General features: G+C 49.4%; 1 pseudogene; it reads right to left on the minus strand.

Annotated features, from left to right (window-relative positions):
* Nucleotides 1–2,968: 2,968 nt before the first annotated feature.
* On the minus strand, nt 2,969–21,882 carry LOC120680653 (annotated as a pseudogene).
* Nucleotides 21,883–23,253: the final 1,371 nt, after the last annotated feature.

Below are 23,253 nucleotides of genomic sequence, written 5' to 3' on the forward strand. Positions count from 1 at the left end.
CTGCTGCCTCGAGCCCGACACGCAACTCATCACGCTCCCTTCGAAGTTGCTTGAGCTCCAAGGAGACAGAGGAAGACTGGGCAAGTGCCTCATTTAGCACCTAGTTGGCATTCTTGAGGTCTGCCGCCCCGGCCACGCGCTCATCCTCAAGGCCACTGTGTCGATTAGTCCTTTAGAATCGAGTTCTCGAACCCCTCTTTGATTCGCTTCATTTATATTTGCAATATCAGATTGCGTGTTTACATCTTCTTGATTGTGTTCTTCGATTCGCTTGCAGGAAAAGCCTTCTCAGCGAGGTCAATCAAGTTGTGCTTGGTTGATAACCAACGGAGTAGTGGTGTAATGGTTGCTTGACTTCAAATCGTGCTGATTAGAAGCCGGATCGCCAACGTCACACACTCCACCAATCGAATTTACCTCTACCTCTTGGAAGATCGGGCCTACTCCTCATCACCTTGGGCTATAAAAGGGGGTGGCGAGCTCCATGCAGGGGCATCCGCATACACACTCACGCACCCACACTCGCACACACACACACTCACACCTCGAACCAGAGACTTGGGACCCTCGCTCCCTCTCTCGCCCGTTTGTAACCCGTACTGTAAACTTGAATACAAGAGCGTGAGAGCTCGAACTGGACATAGGGACATTCAGCCCGAACCAGTATAAAAACTCGTGTCTTTACTTGTATTACCATCCGAGCCTGTGACGCGCATACAAATCTACTAGCCGGTGATATGGAACACCGACACTCCTAGATGACTAGCCATCGCCGGCTAGCTCCAAACATTGTGGTGAGCAGCAGCAAGGCTGTGCGGGCGTGATCTGCCCCCCTTAATGGAAAGAATCAAGATAGTGAAAGTGTGGAGTGGTTGAAAGAGACCCAACCCAAGTGATTGAGTTGAAAGAGACTCACACTCAACGAGTTCCTCAACGAAGATGTAGAATTCACAGAGGTGAATTTGAACTTCCGGAAACAAATCCTCATGTCTCCTTTGTGGTTTGCCTCACAACTTGTGCTTTAGCATTTTATTTGTAATTTCGCATCGATCTACTTTGGTGTGTTGCTTTTGTGTGTGCAGAGACTTGAAATATACTTGATATCACCTGTAGAAGCTTTACACCAAATTGTATTTGTGCTAGAGTTCAAGGAGGGGAAATAACTCTAACTGGTGTAGGTTCTCCTTGTGACAGGTCTGACCGGTCACACCGTCCGGTCTGACCGGTTGCCTAGTTTACTCAGCAGTCTATGTGTTAGACCGGTCAGGCCGGTCTACTTGATTGGTTAAGTGTTGTAAATTGCAGAATTTGTTGAAACAACTATTCACCCACCCCCTCTAGGCGACATCCGAGGACCTTTCTGCATCATTGGTCGTAGTCTTGGTGCAGATAATATACCAAATTACATTCTCCAATTTTAATCTTGGGTTAAAATCTTGTTACCAGGGGTGAACAAGTTCATATGTTTGGTCTCGCTGCCATTTGCTGGGCAATATGGAAGTGTAGAAACAAAGCCTGTTTCGACAAAAAACCTCCGAGAAGTCCTATTGATATTATTATGCATGCTTGTTCCTTTATGTCTTTCTGGGCAGGTATGTACAATCAAGAGTTCCAAAGCAAGATCCTAGAGGGATTCAGGGTGGTGATGGAGGTTGCTTGCAGCCTGCCGATGAAGCCCCCGCCTCCACCACGGGTGCTAGCTCTTCTCCCACCTAAAGGTGTCACAAACACTGAGGGTGATGCTAAACATGAAGCGAACGATTTAGATACCCTGAGAGTTCACTGGCGGTCGGAGAGATGTTTCCCTTATGCACGTTTGGTTGCTGTATTTGTCTCCTTTGTTGGTTGTTCTACTTTTACTGAACTTCTGAACCTTTACCTAGGAATCCTAGGTCCCTCCCTAGTAGGTGCTGGTCTGAATCATAGTAGTCTTCCTACTAGGCCTCTCTGTCCCCCTACAGGTCTTCCTACTAGGCCTATCTGAATCATAGTAGTCTTCCTAGTAGGTGCTGGTTTTGAGTAATGGAAATGGGGGCGACCTCGTGTCAAAAAGAAGAAAAAGAAAAGATAGTAATATGAGACTCCCCCTCATTCCAATGCCACTTTTGTCGCTTTCTTGGACCAAATTCTTGCAATCTCCTGCAAGATAGTGATATGAATAATATGCACTTGAGGTTCTTGCTTTCTTTAATGCTATTCATTAAGAGCAGCTCCCCCTTACTTGCTTTCATCGCTAAAATTCTCCCCCTTTGGAATCAAACATCGAAAAGGAAGACATCAAAATGCACAAGGGAGAGTTTCATAGATCATGATCTTTTGGATGTGGAATGCAAGCAAGATCATGGACATGAAACTCACATAACATAGACTTAGCTCCCCCCTAAGTGTGTGCATACATATCGTGGAAGGCAAAGCATATGCACAACAAGTCAATTAAGACAAGATCAGGATATTAATCCATATTATGCATGGAGATAGCTTCAAATGAATTGAAAGATATGGAATTAATGATGGCAAAGATACCACATGTAGATTCAAACCACTTGAAGTGAGATTCATACATTTCTTTGGGGATTATTCTTCTTTCAACTTGATACTACACACATGATAAGCTTGCAAATAAGGACAGTCTCAAAATCTAGTGATATGAAGTAAAATTCTTGATCAAAATAAAAGGATACATCTTTGCTCATCTCGCCATGGCCGGCAACCGTAGCAAAAAAGATCCACTATGCGCTTCTGGCAAGTCCATTCAGACATTTATCTTTATGTGCATTGAAAAAAATTGAATTAAATATGTTTCGACTTGCTTTGACTAGAACTTTGAATCTTCAATTGAAAATTTTGCCGTTGAACAAACTTTTTGTGTCAAACTAAAACAGAATCCAACACCCAGGTGGTGCAATGTACACCTTATGCAATCAAGCGCAAAGTATATATATGCATTATAAGCACAACACACATCATAAGCAAAGGTACTTAAAATTTAGTGTCCATATAATAATACTTAGTACGTATAATTAGCTATGCATTGATCACTACTTCGAGAACTCCAGAGCCCAATAGTTGGCAAAGATGTAGGTTGACCGGAACTCGGCATCAAAGCCGGAGTTCCTTGCAAGCTTTGGAAAACTCCTGCTCTGTCCTCTCTTTCCCTCCCCGGAAATTGTTGAGCATGATGACATCAAAGCAGAACGGGTTCTGTACCATCGGCGCGGCCTTAGGGATCGCCGGCAAGACGATCTCCATGGCAATCACCTTGCCATGCTTTGGTAGGGCTTGGTGGCAGTTCCTAAGGATCTTTATGCAGTCGTCGTCATTCTGTAGATGGAGGATTGACTGCAAACAAAGACATGGATAAGCATATTGCTTAGTTGATAGTTGTTCATTTCGACCCTGATCGACACCGAGTTTCGGTCACATTAAATATTTTGTAACTATAAAAAATTAGCTTAATGTATGTGAACACTTTTTAAACTGGATTTTAAGAAGGCAACAAATGAAATAGTGCACATACCTTCAGAAAAATTGCATCTCCATAGGGCACTTCTTCAAACATGTTTCCTGGTACATGCTGCACACCTGCATCTAAAGCTCATCACTAATAATCTTACGGACAATTTAACACTCCTTTTTTGTTTCAGTTCCCAGCCCCCTTTTCCCGAATACATAGAACTTGCCTAAAATTTTGCCATACAGATCTGGAAAAACAGTTATGGTAGTTTTGACCAGCCTTTGATGTATTTGTTAGTGATGAAGAGTATGATATTACCAGGTACCTCAGTCCCAAATTACTAACTGTTTTGGCTTTTATGGATTCATAGACTTTGCTAATAATTTGGGATGGAGGGAGGGAGATATAGATAGAGAGAGAGAGAGAGATAGAGAGAGAGAGAGCAAAAACTATGAATCTATAAGTCAAAATGACTAATAATTTGGGATGGAGGGAGTATTTTAGAATTGTAAGGCCTATAATAACGATTGGGCAAACCTTGAGCATGTGTTTTTCTGTTTCTAAACTAGACAGTTATTTAAAGGAATTATTTATAAATTACACCCTCCGTCCAAGGATACAAGGCGGTCAATTAATTCAAGATTCAAACTTTAACCTACAATCAATCTTGTATAAAAAAATAGTCTTATAACAATCATATCATTGTATTCATATTTAAACGTAGTTTCATATAACTATAATTTTATTGCTACAAACATTATATTATAGGAGATATTAAGAGTCAAATATTATTATTGAAGATTGTGCCTAGCTTGACTACGCCTAGGCCAGTCTCAATGTATGGTTTTATTGTACCGTTACCTAGAGCAAAAACAAGGTAACCGAGCCAGATGAGTGCCATGGGGGTGAAACTCTACTTTCTCTCTAATTATAAATATCATGCCATATCAGCAAAATTAAATGCTCATGAAACTCTTATGAAACTCCATTGAGACTGGTCTTGTATCCTGGGATGGAGGGAGTAACTACTAGGCCTATGTTTCTTATTCAACACATTTTTCCTTATCAACAACAAGTTACGATAAAACACATTAAGACATTAAGAAAAAGTTTATTTTAAAGATCATACCAATATGTTATTATCTGTAGAACAACATTGTTGGGGACACCACCTTCGGTCCGTTCGCCGAAGGTTTGCGAAGACAGGGCGGCAAGAATATTGAAGCCGACATCGGGAGTGAACACAGGAGATTCCCGCCTTCGCTTGTCTTCGGGGAGGAAGACGAAGACTCGCGAGGACCGGTCGACAGGAGCGTCACGCCGGAGTAAGCAACGAGCCACGTAGCCCTCGCTCGTCTTTGGGTCGGAAGCCGAAGACGCGCGAAGACCGGACGATGCGAGCATCGGCGAGGAATATGCGACAGGCCACGTGGTCCTCGTCGAGAAGGCTGAAGAGCTGTGGCGCACTCAACTTGTATTAGGGAAATTACGTGTATGTCCGGGAATATTCCAGGAATATGTCCGTTGTAAGGGTGTAGAAGAGTAATTGTACATGGGAGGTGTAACGCCACCTATAAATACCCTCTGTAATGTTCATTGATGGGACACATGGAATAGAGAGAGAACACTCCCGACTTGGTTTGGCGTGCTCATTCATTACTGTTGTGGTGTTAGCCCATCCCGGAGACACTCTCCACCAACAGTTTGGCGTCCACCCGTCGGTTCGATACACCACATGGCGGCGATGAAGAAGGGAACCACCGTTGCCACTTCGGAGGACACGACGACAACAATGACAACACCTTTGCAGGGCGAAGCGGTGGCAACACAGGCGAACGGGACCAGCAGCGACGGCATCTCCATCGATGCCCTCGCAGACGGCCAGCTTGAAGTCAACCTTCTGGACATCGGCGTCTCAGCCAAAGACATTGCGGCGATGCGTCGCATCGACGCCCGCATCAAAGAGGCACGAAGAGCTTAGCAGCAAGCCTTGGAAGCAAAGCCTTTGGGGCGACAAATGATCACTAGAGCGAAGGGAAAGGAGACCATGCTCACCAAAGCAGAGCGTCAAGAGTAGTACAACAAGTTGAGGGAGGAGGAGCTTCGATGCAAGGCGCTGCAGGAGAAACTCCGTGCACAACGGCTGCAGCTCGAGAAAATGCAGGCACCACCACCACCACCACCGCAGAAGGAGATGATTATGATCAACCCGCGGCAACATGAACCACCAAGGTTCTGCCCAAAGTTCGTGCCGGTCGAAGAGATCTCTGACCATTCTGAGTCAGACGGCGAAGAGCACTACCGTAGAAGGCATCAAAGAATATCACCACTGTCCGAAGAGCTGGAGGAGGTGCAGTGGCCTCATCGCCTCAACCCAGCAATATTGCCGCAGTTCGATGGGGAGTCAGATCCCGAAGAGTTCCTCCTGAAATACAAAGCCACCATAGAAGCATCAGGAGGAGGTATCGCGTGTAAAGCGAAGGCGCTCGTCATCGCATTGAAGGGCTTGGCGCAGCGGTGGTATGTAAACATTCCACCAGGAACCATTTTGTCTTGGAAGCAGCTTCGCTTCGAGTTATGTGCAAGTTTCCATGCCGTGAGGCCCGACAAAGTCGCATCCTGTGATTTTCACGATCTCAAGCAAGGAAGCATGACCTTGCAAGAATATCTTCAGAGCATCATGAAGCTTCGCGCAAAAGCACCAAAGTCGCCGACCAAAGCATCATCGATTCGGTGGTAACGGGGATCAACCTAGGACCATGCGGAGAGCACATATCCTGGTACAAGCCGAAGATAGTAACGAAGCTGTTTGAGATAATGCAAGAATATTGCAAATCCGACCGTGTGAAGAGAAGAAGGCTCGAGGAGAAGAGTGAGTAGAAAAAGTCACGAAGCACCGAGAGGTCCCACTCAAAACCGTGGCACGCAGATGAGCCGAAGCACAAAAGAACGGTGAACAATGCCTCCGAAGAAGAACCCCGAGAGCCCAGACACCATCACCGGGCGAAAGGTGAGAGGGACCGCCTTGAGGAAAGGTCCAACCGCGATGAGCGTCACCATCGCGAAGAACGACACAACAAAAGCCGAAGAGACAACGGCGGTCGAAGGGAGAAAATTCCATTCTGTTATTTCCACGGCAAAGACAAAGGCCATTGGACACATGAATGCCCCATTGCCATTGAAAGAAAAGAAGACTTTGATCGGCAGAATTCCCAGCCAGCGAAGCCAGTCAATCATACCTCGCAGTTGCCACCACAGTCTTCGACGACAGCAACCACCTGGGCTCCTACTCCAAATTGGCCGGTGTCATACACGGTTTACAACTACAATCCGCTACCATATGCACCACCTCCGCAACAATCAGTACCAATGCTACCACCTCCACAGTATAGTCAAACGTGGTCGAGGAGCTCCACGCCACAGTCTTACGACCTGATAAGTTTACCCCCACCTCCGAAGCTTGAGCCGGGGCAGATACCGGAGCGAGCATGTCCCTCCGGTAGTAGGTTTAACATCATCAACGCCATCTCCGGAGGGTCAAACGAACCAGTGTTGGAGACGAAGAGGCAATGCAAAGAATACTTCAGAACTGTTTCTCATGTGAGTGAAGGCAGATGCTTCCGAACAACTTGGTCGCATGTCCCAATATCTTTCACGCAGGCAGACCTTCGGCTATAGCACTACCCACATAATGACCCCCTCATCATAAGGGCAAACATCGGCAAGAATTCAGTGCACTTCGCAGGAAATAATGTAGGGAGAATCTTGGTGGACAATGGGAGCTCTGCAGATATCCTCATGTGGTAGTGCTTCATCAAAATGGGTCTCACAGAAACAGTGTTGAAGAAGTCGCAGTATCCGCTCATTGGCTTCGGAGGCAAGAGAATCGAAGCACTTGGCAAGATAGAGCTCAATGTCACATTTGGCGAAGGGGCAGCACAAAGAACCGAAGCAATAACCTTCGATGTGGTTGACATCAACTACCCCTACAACGCCATCTTTGGGCACAACACCTTGGTCAAATTCGCAGCAGTAATCCATCAGTCGTATCTGTGCATGAAGCTTCCTTCGGCTGGAGGAATTATCACAGTCTTCGGCAACAAGGAAGAAGCAAGAAGATGCGAAGACAATGCATCAATTGGTAACAAGAACGTCCATGCCATTGAAACACAGGGCGAGGACACCGACGTCGAAAACATAGAAGAGCCAGAGTCAGGAGGAGTATCTCCGGCAGAACACACGAAGAAGGTGCCCTTGTGCGAAGACGTGCCCGACCGAATGGTAATCATCGGAAAAGGGCTTGAAGAGGCCGAGGAAGCCAGGCTTATATAGTTTCTTTGCAACAATCAGGATGTGTTTGCTTGGTCCTCTTCGGATCTGTGAGGGGTCAGTTGAGAGTTCATTGAGCATGAGCTCAGGGTGAACCCGAAGGCGAAACCAGTAAAGCAGGGCCAGAGGACAATGTCCGAAGAAAGGCAAAAAGCGGCTCAGGCCGAAGTACAAAAGTTGCTAGATGCGGGCGTTATCCACGAAGTCCATTACCCGGAATGGCTAGCAAATGTTGTCATGGTGCCGAAGAAGAACGGGAAGTGGTGAATGTGCATTGACTTCACCATCTTGAACAAGGCGTGCCCGAAGGACGAATACCCACTACCACGCATTGACACCCTGGTCGATGCAGCAGCTTGCTCGGAGATGCTCAGTATGTTGGACTGTTTCTCAGGTTATCACCAGATATTCATGAACAAGGCAGATGAAGAGAAGACCAGTTTCACCACCCCCTTCGGGACATATTGCTATGTAAGAATGACAGAAGGCCTCCGCAATGCTGGATGCACTTTTAACAGAATGATCAAGAAAGTACTGGGAGATCAACTGGGAAGGAACATCTCCGCATATGTCGACGATGTTGTTGTTCGAAGCAAGAAGAAGGAGGATCATATCTAGGACCTTCGCGAAACATTCACGAACCTTCGCCGTCATGGTCTGAAGTTGAGCCCGGACAAATGCATCTTCGGAGTCCGAAGAGGCAAATTATTGGGATGCATGATCACTGAAAGAGGAATTGAGGCAAATCCGGAGAAGATAGAAGCCATCAGGCGGATGAAGCCGCCAACTACAAGAAAGGGGGTGCAAAAGTTGACAGGCAGGTTGGTTTTGCTTAACCGATTCATATCAAAGTCTGCGGAGAAGTGCCTTCCATTTTTAAGGCGCTGAAAGGTTCTGGCAACTTGGAATGGGGCGAAGAGCAAACGAAGGCTTTCGAAGACCTAAAGCAATATATTGAAAAATTGGCAGTCGTGTCCAGTCCGTCAGATAAAGTGGAGTTACGGCTGTACATCTCCACATCAGGCACAGCCGTAAGTGCTGCTCTCGTCGACGAGCGCACGATCGAAGGGGCATTGACACAGGTGCCTATATACTTCGTTTCTGAAGCCCTAAACGGGTCAAAATTGCTGTATTCAGAAATGGAGAAGATGGCGTATGCGGTGGTCATGGCAGCGCGGAAGCTTCGCTACAACTTCCAGAGCCACAAGGTCAAGGTCCCAACCTCTTTTCCACTTCGATACATGTTTGAAAATAGAGAAGCCTCCGGCAGAATAGGCAAATGGGCTGCGCAGTCAGCCGAGCACACCATTGACTTTGTCTCCAGGTCAGTGATCAAGTCGCAAGTCTTGGCAGATTTCATCGCCGACTAGACCCCAACCACACCTTCGCAAGAACAGCCGAAGATAGAAACAATATGGCAGCTCGAGTGCGATGGGGCTTACCAGAGAGATGGAGCAGGAGCTTCGGCAGTATTGACTGTACCTTCGGGTACACAGCTGAAGTATGCAGTCAGACTCGACTTCAAGGGATGCACCAACAACGTCGCAGAGTACGAGGGCTTTCTCTTGGGTCTTCGCAAAGCAAGAGCGCTGGGAGCGCAAAGATTGTCGATCAGGGCACATTCAGAGTTGATCTCAGGCCAAATCAACAAGTCCAATAGAGCTCTCAAGCCGGAGTTGGCAAAGTACTTGGCAGCAGTGCGAAGCATGGAGAAATACTTCCTCGAGTTCAGTATCCGCAGTTTCTCTAGAAACAAAGAACAAGCAGGCTGATCAGCTGGCAAAGGCAGCAGCACAGTTCGATCCTTTACTGCCAGATGTATTCTTCGAAACTTTAAAGCAGGCCTCCGTCAATTGTGCCGAAGAACCCGCCAAATTCATCAATGCCATAACTAGCGAAGACTGGAGGGCTGCAATCATGGCATACCTTCGCGGACACTTCGTCCCGGAGGACAAAAAGGAAGAAAAAAGAATGGCACTTCGGGCCAGGAACTACATAATCATAGGCAAAGAATTATACCGAGGTGGAGTCTGTGCACTGCTCCTAAAGTGCATTTCACGAGAAGAGGGCAAACAACTGCTTGAAGAGATACATGCAGGGATGTGTTCTTCGCACATAGCAATGAGGGCCCTGGTAGGCAAAGCTTTCCGCGAAGGATTTTATTGGCCCTCAGCTATGGCGGACGCCCACGATGTGGTTCGCACATGCCCAAACTGCCAAAAGCATGCCCCATATAGCAAATTCCCACCCGACGAGGTGCAGCTATTGCCTCCGGTATGGCCCCTCGCACGATGGGTGTAACACCCGGTTTATAAAAGGACATAAACCGAGCAATCATATACGTGCCAGGATCAAGTCACACGTATATACAACAGAATGAACAGTATATCACAGCACATATCACGTAAAAAGATATAATAAAGCGAATACGAATGTTATTTATTATATTAATGACAAAATGTCTGATACAGAATATGCGGAAGCGTAAAACATAAACGAAGCCTCTCGGAAGCTGGGCACCACAGGGACGTCGACTGGGAGACGAATGCCTAGAAGTCCTCGTAGTCCTGGTAGCGCTGAGCGAACTCCCTCGCGTCGGCAGGAACAGAGCAGCAGTAGAGTGTCCCCAAGAGGAAAAAGAGTAGAGTAGGCAAGAGTGAGTACACAACTTGTACTCAACAAGTATAACACAAACTATGAGGCTCTAGGTTGGCTGACTGACTGCATTAGCTTTTAAGTCTTGGCAAAATTTTATTAAAGCTATTTACTACAAGTTGATGAATTACCATAAACCCAGTTACATAATAATTAATCAAAATTAATCATGTTACTGCTGAGAACCAAACCGAAACCACCAAGGTAACCCCGAGAGGCACCCCCCCCCTCGTCGGAAGGAGATAACCCCACTAATCAAAAGGAGGATCTGGGCCGCTCATGACCATGAGCACGGCTAGTATACCAGTTTTACACTCTGCAGAGGTTATACATTTTTACCCACAAGTCGTGAGCTACGCTAGTTGTTCATCACACTTCCTTAGGTGAGATGACTAGCAAACTCACTACGAGGCCGTTACAAAGGACACGTTGGTAAGGTGTAACCGCTAAGGAATCAGGCTCCGCAACGATGGTACCCACCTCGAGGGGTACGCAGACCAAGCCTCGTAGCCTGGGCACCATTGAAGCTCACCACCCCTCCTGCCCTGTCGGTAAGTTACCCCCGAACCAAAATGACCTAATTAGTAAGCCAAGAACGTCCCATTCCAGTCTTGTGGTAGCGCTATTGTCCCAGGTTGTCGCTCTATGAACCGGTCCTTATGGAGAGTGGCCAACCAGGTAGTAAGCACCGTGCTGGCCCCCCTAAACCATGTTTCTAACAAAACCAATTTTAACGAGACGTGAGCCCCTCAAACGGGCCACTCTCAGAATTAAGTTGCATATACCATTAATCAAATTAATTAAAAAGGACCAAGTGTGTTATAGCGCGGCACCTAGCACAACTAACCAAAATGCAACCCAAAGGGTATATATAAAGGATATAAAGTGGTTAGGAAATCCTTATAGGCATACAGTATTAAAATGCAGTATGAAAATGTATTTAAAGGTGATAGGTGGTGTTCATGTTATACTTGCCTTCCTCAAACTGTTCCTGCTGCTCAAACTGCTCAGAAGATGGATCCTTGTACTAGTACTGAGGCTCCTCCGGTAGCTCAACGTCTACTCACGATCGCAATGCCAAAACAAGTCCAGCACATACACATACATGCAAATAAAGGCAAACACTAAGAAACAGTACAACAATACATAAAAACAGCAAACAAAACTAAGCTAGAACTAATCTACGCATCACAACGATCGCGTGGACATAAAGAACACCTAAAACGAAGCTAGAACGCGAAAACTAGAGCAAAAACAAGGTCCAGGGGCTTTTCTGTAACAAAAACTAAGTTTCTGGGGGTTTTCTACAGAAACCGAGGGCCTAAACATAATTAAACTATAGATCTAGGGTCTAACTCACAAAAACACTATGGCTGGACGGCGGGCACTATTTCTGGAAAGATCAGGGGCCTAAACATTAAAAATAGAACCTATCCGTAATTACTTTTGAACAGACTTGGACCGCGAGTTGATTACCAAGAAATCGAGGGGCTCTTATGCAAAAGTGACCAGCGCTGACTGGTAACCTCTCTGTTGACTCGGGTGGAAATGATCCTGGACCGTCGATCTGGGATCGGATGGATCAGACTTTTTGGGGCGTGGGCGGCGGCGGGAGCACTAGCGCGAAGCGGCGCATGGCGGCGGGGTCGCCGGAGTTCGGCTAAACGGCCCTCCAGGGCCCTATTCGTCCCGATTCCCGAGCCGGGGTGACGTGCGCGACGTCTCGAACTCGACCCCGTGCTCAGTGCAGGGCTGCATCATGGCGGCGCATAGGGATGGCGGCGGGGCGGATCGGCCTACGCCGGCGAGCGTGGAGGCGCAGAAAAGGGGGAAAAGGGGGCGGGTCGGTTGCTTACCACCACACGAAGCTCCCAGGCACCCTGTCGTCGAGGAAGAGGTGGCGGTACAGTGGATCAACGCGCGGCACGACAAGCTTGAGCTCGGCAATGGCGGCGGGGCGGAGGCAGAGCTTGCGGACGGGGCGCTGCGGAGGTCCTCTCGGCGTCTGGATCCTTCGGTTCGACGCGGGATGGCGCTGCGAAGCGGTACCATGGGTCAAGAGGCGAAGGTGATCGCCGGCGGCGTGCAAATCGAGCGGCGATCAAAACTTACCGGAGGTGAAGTCCGAGCGCGATTCCGGCTCTGCAGAGATCTAGGCCGAGCGTGGTGGCTCCGGGGAGCTTCACGGCGTCAAGGCAAAGGCTCTGCGCGGCTCCGGTGGGGTTGGGGTGCGGCGGAGCGGCGGAGCGGCGGTTCTATGGTGGCACAGTGGCTCTGCTTCGGTGAGGCAAGGGTGGAGCGATGGACGTCGGGGTTTGGGGCTGCGGAGAGGGAAGGTGAGGACGCAGGGGGGTCGCGGGGGTGTTTAAAGGTAGGGTGCCGAGGATTGTGGCGCGGGACAGTGGGAAGGATATCCCGGTGATCTCGCCGGCGACTCGGGCGCAGGCTCTGCGCGGGGAAGAAAGGAAGGTGGGAAGGGGAACGCCGACAGGAGGGGTCCATGCGTCGGTGAGAGAGAGTAACGGGCGTGCGGGTGAGCGGGCTGAGGAAAGGGAGCGCGTGTGGACGCCCTGTCTCTGGTAGGTGGACCCGGGGAGTGGGGCGCGGGGCGCGTCGCGCTGGGCCACCCGACAGGTGGGGTCGCAGAGGATGGTGCACGCGGAGGGAGCGCGTCCACGCGAGGCGCTGGCGGGCCGCGGCTGCCGGTCGCTGCAGGTGGGGCTACGCAGCAGGAGTTGGGCTCGCGCGTGCGCTCGCGCTGGGGTGGGCGCTGATGTGCGGCCCAGAGCGGCGAGGACAACGCGCGCGCGTGACGCGGGCTGAGCGGGGAGAGGGCGTGCTGATGAGCGCTGCTGGTGGGCCGAGCGGAGAGGTGGGCGAGCCGGGCCGCACGGAGAAGAGCTGGGTCGGCGTGGGGAGAGAAGGAAAGGACTGGGCCGGGCGCTGAAGGGAAAGGAGAAGGTGGGCCATGGACCGGTTTGAGTTGGTTTGGGCTTCTCTAATTCCTTTCCTCTTTTCTATTTCAAACATCACTCCAATCTATTTGAATTCAAATCGAATTTGAATTCAAACTCCTATGCAAACAAGCAAAATAAAACCATGCACCAGCATGAGTGCAACATACTTTATGAAGCAAAACTAAATTATAAATGCAAGGCTAAGCAAATTAAATCCTAGAAAATTAAATAAAACCAATTTAAATTTATTATTAATTACTGAAATTTGAATTAGGGTGTTACAATGGGGCATTGATATTGTTGGACCATTGCCTACAGCTTCGGGAAACTACAAGTACGCCGCTGTGGCGGTAGAGTACTTCTCCAAATGGGTCGAAGCCAAAGCACTCAGGGATATCACAACCGGAGCCCTACAGAAATTCTTTTGGCAGAACATTGTCTGCCGCTTCGGGGTCCCGAAGGAGGTTACAGTGGACAATGGCAAGCAGTTTGACTACACAACTTTCAGGGCGTTCACCAATCAACTTGGCACCAACTTATGTTTCGCGTCGGTCTACCACCCGCAGTCCAACGGCATGGTTGAAAGAGCCAATGGCATCATCTTCGCAGGCATCAAGAAAAACATCACTGAGCTGCCGAAGGGGAAATGGGCGGATGAGCTGCCGAGGGTCATATGGTCTCATAACACAATTGAGTCCAGGACCACGAAGTTCACCCCCTTCAAGCTACTGTATGGCGAAGAAGCTGTAACACCCGAGGAAATCAAACTCAAATCCTGGAGAACAGCCGAAGGGGCAGAAAACGTTGAAGAAGACATCAAGCCCTTAATCGACACAATCGCAGCTGGCAAGATTCAAGCAACAATCAATCTGGGAAAATATCAAGAAGAAATACGAAGGTGGAAGAATAAGAAAGTGAAGCCCAGAGACATCAAAGAAGGGGACTTGGTGCTTCGAAGAATACCGAAGACCAAGCAAAAAGGCAAGATGCACAGCAAGTGGGAAGATCCATTTATCGTCACATCTATGGCAAGGCCGGAGGCCTGCAGGCTCCACACGCTAGAAGGCACCGAAGACCCTTATTCGTGGAACAAGGATATGCTACAGAAGTACTACGTGTAGGAAAGATGTAAAAGCCACTGGAGGGAAATAACCGAAGGGGCTTGTAGAGCAATTTTTTTCTTTCTTTTTTCTCATTTGTGTAAATCGGCACAATGTACCGAAGGGCCCGTATTCTTTTCCTCATGAGGGAAGCTTTCGCGTGTCCATCCGGGCACCGAAGGTGTGAGGTTTTTAACGAGGCGGAACCCTATGTAACCCCTTGTGAAATATAAACAAGGCCCCCACAAAAAGAGTCTCGAAGGCCCCCAAAGGCTAGGCGCGAACCTCCCCGGCTAAAGAGCCGAAGGTCCCCTAACAAAGTCCTTATGTGCGAAAGCCTAAGGCGGAAAGTCCTGTCGTGCGAAAGTCGAAGGCACGGCGTGACCTCCCCGGCTAATGAGCCGGAGATCCCTGTGAAATTCCTTACGAGAAAGAACGAAGGCAAGGCATGCATAATTAAAACAAGAGGCCGGAGGGGCTAAAACCCGCCTCACAATCATCATCCCCACCAGTCGAGCGAAAGGGGGGGTGGCGTTTCGCAAAACATATACATGCATGATGCCGGCGACGATGAACGAACCAAAAGGCGTTTTTATCTTCGTCCGCGCAAAGGGGGGGTGGTGCTTCGCAGCATACATTTATGCACAGTCGAAGGATAAACGCCAAAAAATTACATAGTTTATTACACACAAAGTACAGGTTTATTACACCGTGAAGATACACTTCGCGCGAAGGCACGAAGAAACAAATTACATAGTTACATCCGAGGCCTCGTCCTCGAAGATTAGGCGGTCCATCTCAGATATTATCTCCCGGACCGCCACATCTATTATTTCTTCGGCCGTCTGCCGAAGAAACACTTCGAAGTTGTCCCCTGAAACCGAGGGCAATGCAAATTAACTAGAGCTCTTGTCAAAGATGCCTTTGCGTCGGTACATAAATTCATGAGGTGACAGGGGCTCTTCGTCCACCGGCTCCGGCTTCGGCTCACGGAGACCGGCGGGAGCACTATACGGCCTATCAGTATCGAGAATCCGTTTTATTTCGCGACGAAGCATGCGGTCAGCAAGGATCTTTGCATGTTTCACTGGATCACGCTGAAACTCGGCAAAAAAGCACTTCGGATCGGTGTTCCGAAGCTCGTAAACGCGCACCCTACCCGCCCAAAACTCTTCAAACGAAACTGAAGGATAACGAGCATGGAGCTTCACCCAGGACGCACCAGAGACATAGAAATTCCCTCGTTTCATAATGCGAGGAAGCACACCTTCGGTCACCTGCGCAGGGGCCAACGCAAGGTCCTGCGCAGACACCAAAGGTGTTAGTTACCAAACAATGTTAATTACAACACAAAAGTGGACAGTCACACGACCACGACCCTCACACCTCGCCAGCTGCAGGGTGAGAAGAGCCCCTCGTGGTTTGGTCTTCGGGCGCCGGGGCTCGGTCGGTGGCTCCACGACCGGCATCAACATTTCCTCCGTCGCCATCTCCCTCGCCGCCAGGTCCCCTTTCGGTAGTCGCAACTTCCTTAAGGATTGGATCCGCAATGGCATCGGCCTTGGCCTGAAGCTGAAAGACACCAACCAGAAGTCGTCAGCATGTTTCCGTAGCAAAGAAGGTTGACAACAAAAAAGAAAGACAATCACCTGGAGCTTCATGCGCTCGACCTCGCGACGCACAATAGCACGGCCTTCACCCTTAAAGAAGTGGTCCATGAAGTTCTTCGCAATATTTTTCGCCAAGGGGGGCAGCGTCTCCGGACGGACCGCTTCTTCACCTGGCCAGCGGAAGTTTGCGTCACGGAGGGAGCGAAGCTGGGCCTTCGTCACTCCGCCCGGGGCACCAGCCTCGGCGGAAAAGAGCCCATATACTGCGGCGCTCAAGGTGCGGACGACGACAACAGCACTGATCTCCTCGTGGAAGTGCGCCTCGGCTTCGACCATGGCAACGCAGGTGCGAAGCCACTGGAAAAATGATTCCAGGCCAACAGTATCGGTGTCATCCGGGAAGATGTCCGGAGCCACAAGCCCATACTGGCAAGGAGTTCCGGAAGCTCTTCTTGAAGCTTCTCCGACCCGGTCTTGATTGCTTCTTTGAAAGTGCGAAGCCGAGTACACATCACCTCATGGGAGGATTCTGCGTCCTCGGCTAGTTTCTTCGCAGCCTTCGCCTCATCTTCGGCCCTAACCGCCCGCTCCACCGACGCCAGGAGCTCCGAAGCAAGGGTATCCCTCTCCGCGGCGGATTTTGCGAGGCGCTGCTACAGGGCAGTTTTTTCCTTCTCGAGAACGGCCACCTTCGCCTCGAGATCCGCCATGGCAGACTTCGAGCTGCTCTCGGCTGCCAGCTGCCAGGAAGCACACCGCGCGGCCACGAAGGCCTTGAGGGATAGGTCCTGAGCGCTCTCAAGAATGTTCTTCAGCTCGGTGTCCATCAGGTCCTTCTCCATCAGCGGAAAGCAGAATGATTCCCCAGCCGCGGCCAGTAGAGTGCGCTCGCGGTCCCGGCTTTCGAAGCAGAGAGACTTCACGATGTTGCCACCGAGACGCACGGCTATAGGCTTCGCACCTAGCTCAGTAGCCACGGCCCCCAGATCAGCGTTCCGAATGAAGTAACTGCTGCTATCCGAAGAGCTGCTGCTGTTGTCGCCGCCGTTGCCTCCGTTCCGGGAACCGGAGGAAGACGTGTCGTGCTGGGATGGCGCTTTGGTGTCATGGCCAAGCGCATCAGTTTCACGGGAGGCATGAGAGCGGCGTGGGGAGTCGACTTCAATTTCATCTTCGTCGCCGCGCCCATCATCATCATCACTTTCCTGGGCGGTGCTGAACTCGAGGTCCAGGCTCGGGGGGACCGCCCTCAGCGGTGGCACCTTCTCAGTAGCGAATGGAGGGGCTTTTGTGTTGGGATGGTTACTGTCTTCGCTCAGATCATCTTCGGAGTCACCCTTGCTTCGCAGTGGAGACCGTAAGATGTCGTCCAGAATCTGACTTTTCTTCTTTGGCGCCACCGTCGAAGACACCCGCTTCCTCTTTGATTTCTCCAAGGCACTTGTGGGGGCGGCGCCCTGACCTTCAGCGAGCTTCGCCACGGCTGCCCGCCGAGGAGCGGAGAGGCCCAAAGCGTGGAACACCTGGTTCCGCCGAACTCCGCTGAGGTGACTCACCAAAGCTATGTATTCGTCTTTCGAGACCGGTCCAACCATTTCGTCGGCCCGGCTCTCAATCACAACAGGGTCAACTCCTACAAGGTCGAAGAAGCACAAGATGTAAGCAACAAAGCGGGGAGGTAGGTTCAGCAGAGAAGGAAGCGAGGAACGAAAACTCATGATCGGTCCGAAGGTTGAAGGAGGACACAAAATCAGGTAGAGGAATACCCTCTATCCATCGATCCTCGGTTAACCAGCTTGAGATCGTCCAGCCAGCCCTGACTGGGAAGCAGCTGCATGCGACAAACTCCTCGATGAGATCCCGGGTGCCGAAGGTCTTCGACAGCTTCCGGAGCAGTGCAAACAGCGCCTCATCTTCGGCTCGAGCGTGGGAAGCTACTTTCGGCACATTGCCAAGAGCGGCAATGTGGTCGATGACGAGGGGATGGGTCTTCGTCTCTGTATCCAACGCCACTTTGTGATAGAACCAGTGGGACGACCAGTCATTGGCCCACTTGTTCTTCCTTGCAGTGACTGGACTTGGCAGGTTCTTGTGGAAGGCGAAGGTATAACAGCCATACTGGGGAACGGCCGATATTTCTGTGCCTCCCGTCGTCTGTACAGAAATCTTCTTTAGTTGATAATGCACCCTGAAGGCACGAGCGAAGCCTTCGGCGCTTGGAGAAAGGGGGCAGGTCTTCGCCAGCCACATGTACAGGTTGAGCCGCATGATCAAAGTGGGAGTCATTTGATGCAAAAAATACCTTGAACAACCAAAAGATGTCAACCACCACAGGGTCGAGTGGCATCCGAAGGCCGGCAGTGAATAGATCACGGAAGACAACCACTTCGTCAGTGCGGGGATGAGCGACAGTTTCACCCGTCGGAGGCGAACGAACGTCGTCCGCGGAGACGAAGCCACGACGAGCCAGGTCGTCAAGCAGGGATGGCGTCATCTTCGACAGGCCGAGTACGGTGGTCGTTAGCCCCTTTGACTGGTCCTTCTTCAGAGCCATCTCCGAAGATGCAACTTGTTCTGCGGTCGCCACTCTTGAAGTGTTGCGCGAAAGGAGTTCGACGAAGAACGACTTCAGAGAGAATCTTCGCGATGGGGGAAGTGAGAAGGCTGTAAAGCAGAATGCGACGAGAGGTAATACACACACAGCTCGCGGTGCCACTATTTAAAGGAGGGGGCGACCGAGAGAAACCCAGCACCGGCGGCGCCGCGAGGTGGAAAGACAACTGTGCCCCGCGCTGCATGTCCAAGATTAAGAGACCGGGGGGTAACTCTATCCTTTCGAAGTCCTCGAACCAGCACAGAAATTCCCGCCGAATTTTTAAATCTGACAGTTTTGGCGCGAACTAACGGTTTAACCCTGAAAAATTTTCCTTCCTCGACGACACTACAGTTTTTGTAGGTTGACATGGACTGTGCTTCGTCAGCTACGATCGCGGCGCCTAGCCCGAAGGGTGGCGCTTCAGGATGCCGACAGCGTCCACAGGGTCGAAGCCGCGCCCCTCTCGAGGATCGGACCGAGGCTCCGAGGGGCTACTGTTGGGGACACCACCTTCGGTCCGTTCGCCGAAGGTTCGCGAAGACAGGGCGGCAAGAATATTGAAGCCGACATCGGGAGTGAACACAAGAGATTCCCGCCTTCGCTTGTCTTCGGGGAGGAAGACGAAGACACGCGAGGACCTCGGGAGTGTACACAGGACGTTTCCGCCTCCGCTTGTCTTCGGATCGTAAGACGAAGACTCGCGAGGACCGGTCGACGGGAGCGTCACAGTGAAGTAAGCAACGAGCCACGTAGCCCTCGCTCATCTTCGGGTCGGAAGCCGAAAACGCGCGAAGACCGGACGATGCGAGCATTGGCGAGGAATAAGTGACAGGCCATGTGGTCCTTGTCGAGAAGGCCGAAGAGGACTATCTGGAGTTGTGGGCCCGTCTGAGCTGTGGCGCACTCAACTTGTATTAGGGAAATTACGTGTACGTCTAGTAATATTATAGGAATATGACCGTTGTAAGGGTGTAGAAGAGTAATTGTACATGGGTGGTATAATGCCACCTATAAATACCCCCTGTAATGTTCATTGATGGGACACATGGAATAGAGAGAACATTTCCTGCTTGGTTTGGCGTGCTCATTCATTACTGTGTGGAGTTAGCCCATCCCGGAGACACTCTACACCAACAAACATACGAGTCATTGTCACAAAGTTCAATGTTCCTACAGCTCATCAGCCGATTCTGATAAATTTAACTAAGCTATTTTATTTATAATGTCCTAATCCAACTACCATGCAAGTTGAATTCTATTAGAAATTCTAAGCTATATCCTGTTTGTATATTCTAGAGTCATCATAGTCATAACTGAACTAACATTGTGTGCCTTGACTAACACACCTTGTCATGCTAGACTTCTTTTTTGGAAGGGGCACCTGATTTCTATATTATGCTGGTCTAAACAATGTGCCAAGCTCTGTGCGAAGTTGAGTACTACATTATTTTGGGATGGTTGAAAGTCTGTATCTCTCTGCGGAACCTGATTTTCTACGGCCAGACAAAGAACCAGCACTAGGTGTATCATATCGTTGCAGCAGTAGTAGAGACAGCTAGACAAATGAGGAGTCGATTGGTCAAATTAGCTTTTAAGTGTTATCATTAAGGGTGTATTTGGTTCTGCTTCTCAAACTGCTTTTGCTTTTTGAAAAGCGAAAAGCCAATCAAACACACTGACTTACGAAAGCTACATTTTGCCAAAACTGTTTTTTCTCTAATACAAAACTGAAATCAGCCCCCTGCTTTTACCTACTGTGGAGGTGGACAACTTCGAAAAAAATTACCCACCTGTCACCTTTAAAAAATTAACGGCTTTTGAACTTTTCACAGTTAACAGAACAGCCCACAATAGCTTTTCTACGGTCTACAGCTCACAACAACTTTTTCAAAAGCCAAAGCTCAATCAAACACACCTTAAGAAATAAAGTTGTAATTTGCATTGGATGACTAGCATCTTTAGGTTCATATCAACATTCATGGCAATGTTTGACCATATCAATTCGACTTTTTTGGATCGACCTAAATTAAACATGCAGATCCGACGGCAACTTGGAAGAAGAGTAGAAGACTACCTGGTATAGCCGGCGCCTCAGAGAGGGCATGAGGCAGGTCGAAATTGATTCCCCTGATATGCTTGTACCGAGAAGTGATCATCTCCAGTGTGGCACCGGTGCCACCGCCAACGTCCACGAGCACGCTGATGCCGTCGAACCCTTTGAAGCGCTCCAGAAGCTTGCTAATCACCATCATCGTCTGCTGCGCCATGGCCTTGTTGAATAGCCTGTTCAACCTAGTGTTCGTCCCCATGTACTGGAACATCGGAACCCCGTAGGCTCTCTCAAAAGCAGCTGGCCCACCGCCGGCCACCGCAGCCTCAAGATGATTCCTTGAATGGTGGGATGAAATCTAAACCGTAATTGTAAATTTGTAATCTGATGCAAACATTCGGTTACTTACCAGGAGGGCAAGTAGTCCTTGTCGACGGCGAACTTGGCCAGCGGCGCTAGCGACCCCTCGCGGCTGTTACTGGTGAGCCACCGGCACACCGGCGCGGCCGTGTACTGCCGGAGCGGCTCGCCGCTTGGGCTTGTCTCCGTCGAGCACTTGACCACGTTGTAGCACGCCAGGAAGCGAAGCAGCCAGTCCACCGAGGCGGCCGCTTCAGCCTTGTCCGCGGCAGGGAGCTGCGCGGACAGCTCGTCCGCTGTCATCGCCAGGCCGGCGGCCATGATGAGCGCGTCGATAAGACCGAGCTCGATCGCGGCTTTCACGGTCATAGAGACGGCAGAGGCGGAGATGAGCTCTAGAGCGTGCAAGCAAGTGGCCTCCTCGACGTCGCCGCCGGCAGCACCAACTGCTGGATTACTCATAGCGCCTGCGCGGTATCGGTCTCTCACTTCTGTGTTTGCAGGATGCAAATCAATCAAGCCTTCTATCCAGCACAAAGAGTCTTATACTCTGCCATCCCAAATTATCCCAGTACTGATTCTACAGTGCCCGGACGGAAGCCACCACACGGTCAATCCGACCCGTGCCCGCCCAGTTCGCAGAAGGCGCAGACCAGTTCATGTGGGGGTCCCACGCCCACGTCGCTATCTCCTCAACTCCTCCCATCTTCGTCCAGTGTCTAGTCTTTTCCTTTTCTTTTCTCCTTTCCGCTTCCTCTCTCTCCTCTTTTCTCTTCTCTTTGCTGGATTCTTTTCTGGCGATCATCTTCTCGCCGGCAGCCAGCGGGTGCGGAGCTCTAGCGAGCAAGGAGGCGGCGGGCCGTTGCTAGAACTCTCGCCACGGGTAGGGATGCATGGCTCGAACGATGCCAGCGTCCGTGATGACGGAGCCCGGCATGGCCGGAGGAGCTGCGGCGCAGCGGCAGCGCTTTTTGCTCGTCAGTTATGCTGGTGAGTCGAAAGCGCTGCGACGGCTACCTCCATTTTTTTTGTTTTCTTTTGTTTTATAGTTTCTTTTTAAAAAAGTTGTCTATAAAACTTTTGTTGGTTCATGAATTTTCTGTTCAAAATATTTTTGTATCTTATTTTTTGGTTCTGAATTTTTTTATTTTAGTTTTTTTATTTATGGTTCTATTTTTTCTTTCAGATTATTTAAATTTCAACTGTTTAAAAAGTTTTTTCTCCGAAATTTGTTCCCAAAATTTTTCAAACAATTTTATCCCAATAATTTTTTTATTTTAACGAAATCTATACATGCAAAACCGAACAAATTTGCATAAATAATTTGGAACACAACTTTTGTGTTCAATAAATTTTGTAGTGAAAAGTGTTTGTTTTAAATATTTTACACACTCTCAATAGTTTCAAAGTTCCCCATGCAAATTTAGCACACGATTTTCTCACAACCAGAAAAAAAGAATCGCTCCTGAAAGAGAAATAATTCCTGCCTGGGTGCGGGAGCGAAACGGGGAGGGTGGGGGCGGCGATCTTATTTACTGCAACATGAGGATTACTTTTGTCGTCTCACCGAAAATGAATGCATGGGCCCGTATCTAATGCCAAAAAGGGAAAGATAGCGGATGTCGAAAAATCGACCGTACCAACAAAAATAAATGGGCGACCGTAAACTAGAAAAGCCTCCAAATTATTAGTCATTTTGATTTTTATAAATGTATAGATTTTGCTATAAGCCTAAATATATGTTATGTCTAGGTGACACCTTGATTTTTTTTTCCAAGGCAGATCAAAAAGGTAATCTGCTTCTACAAAGGGAGCAGGAATATTGTAGCAACTGACCTGCCGCTTGGAAAAATATTTTCATCGACAGGTTACGCCATCACCCACTCCTGAAAATAGGCGCTTTTTTCAGGAGCAGGTGATGAGCTGACCCGCCCTACAAATGGCACTTAGGGGTGGGTCACCCCTCACCCGTCACCAAAAATGCCCCACAAAATTTGCAGGCCGCCCTTCTTTCTCCTACCAACAGCCCATTGTTTGCTCGGGGGAGGTCCTACCCGAAATTCCAACAAAAGAAATAAAAGAAAGGAGGAGAAAAAGTTTTAAACTTGATTTCCTTCGAGTTAGGACTGTAGTAGGTTTGAT

This window comes from Panicum virgatum, chromosome 7N (assembly GCF_016808335.1).
Source record: "Panicum virgatum strain AP13 chromosome 7N, P.virgatum_v5, whole genome shotgun sequence".
Lineage (NCBI taxonomy): Eukaryota > Viridiplantae > Streptophyta > Magnoliopsida > Poales > Poaceae > Panicum > Panicum virgatum.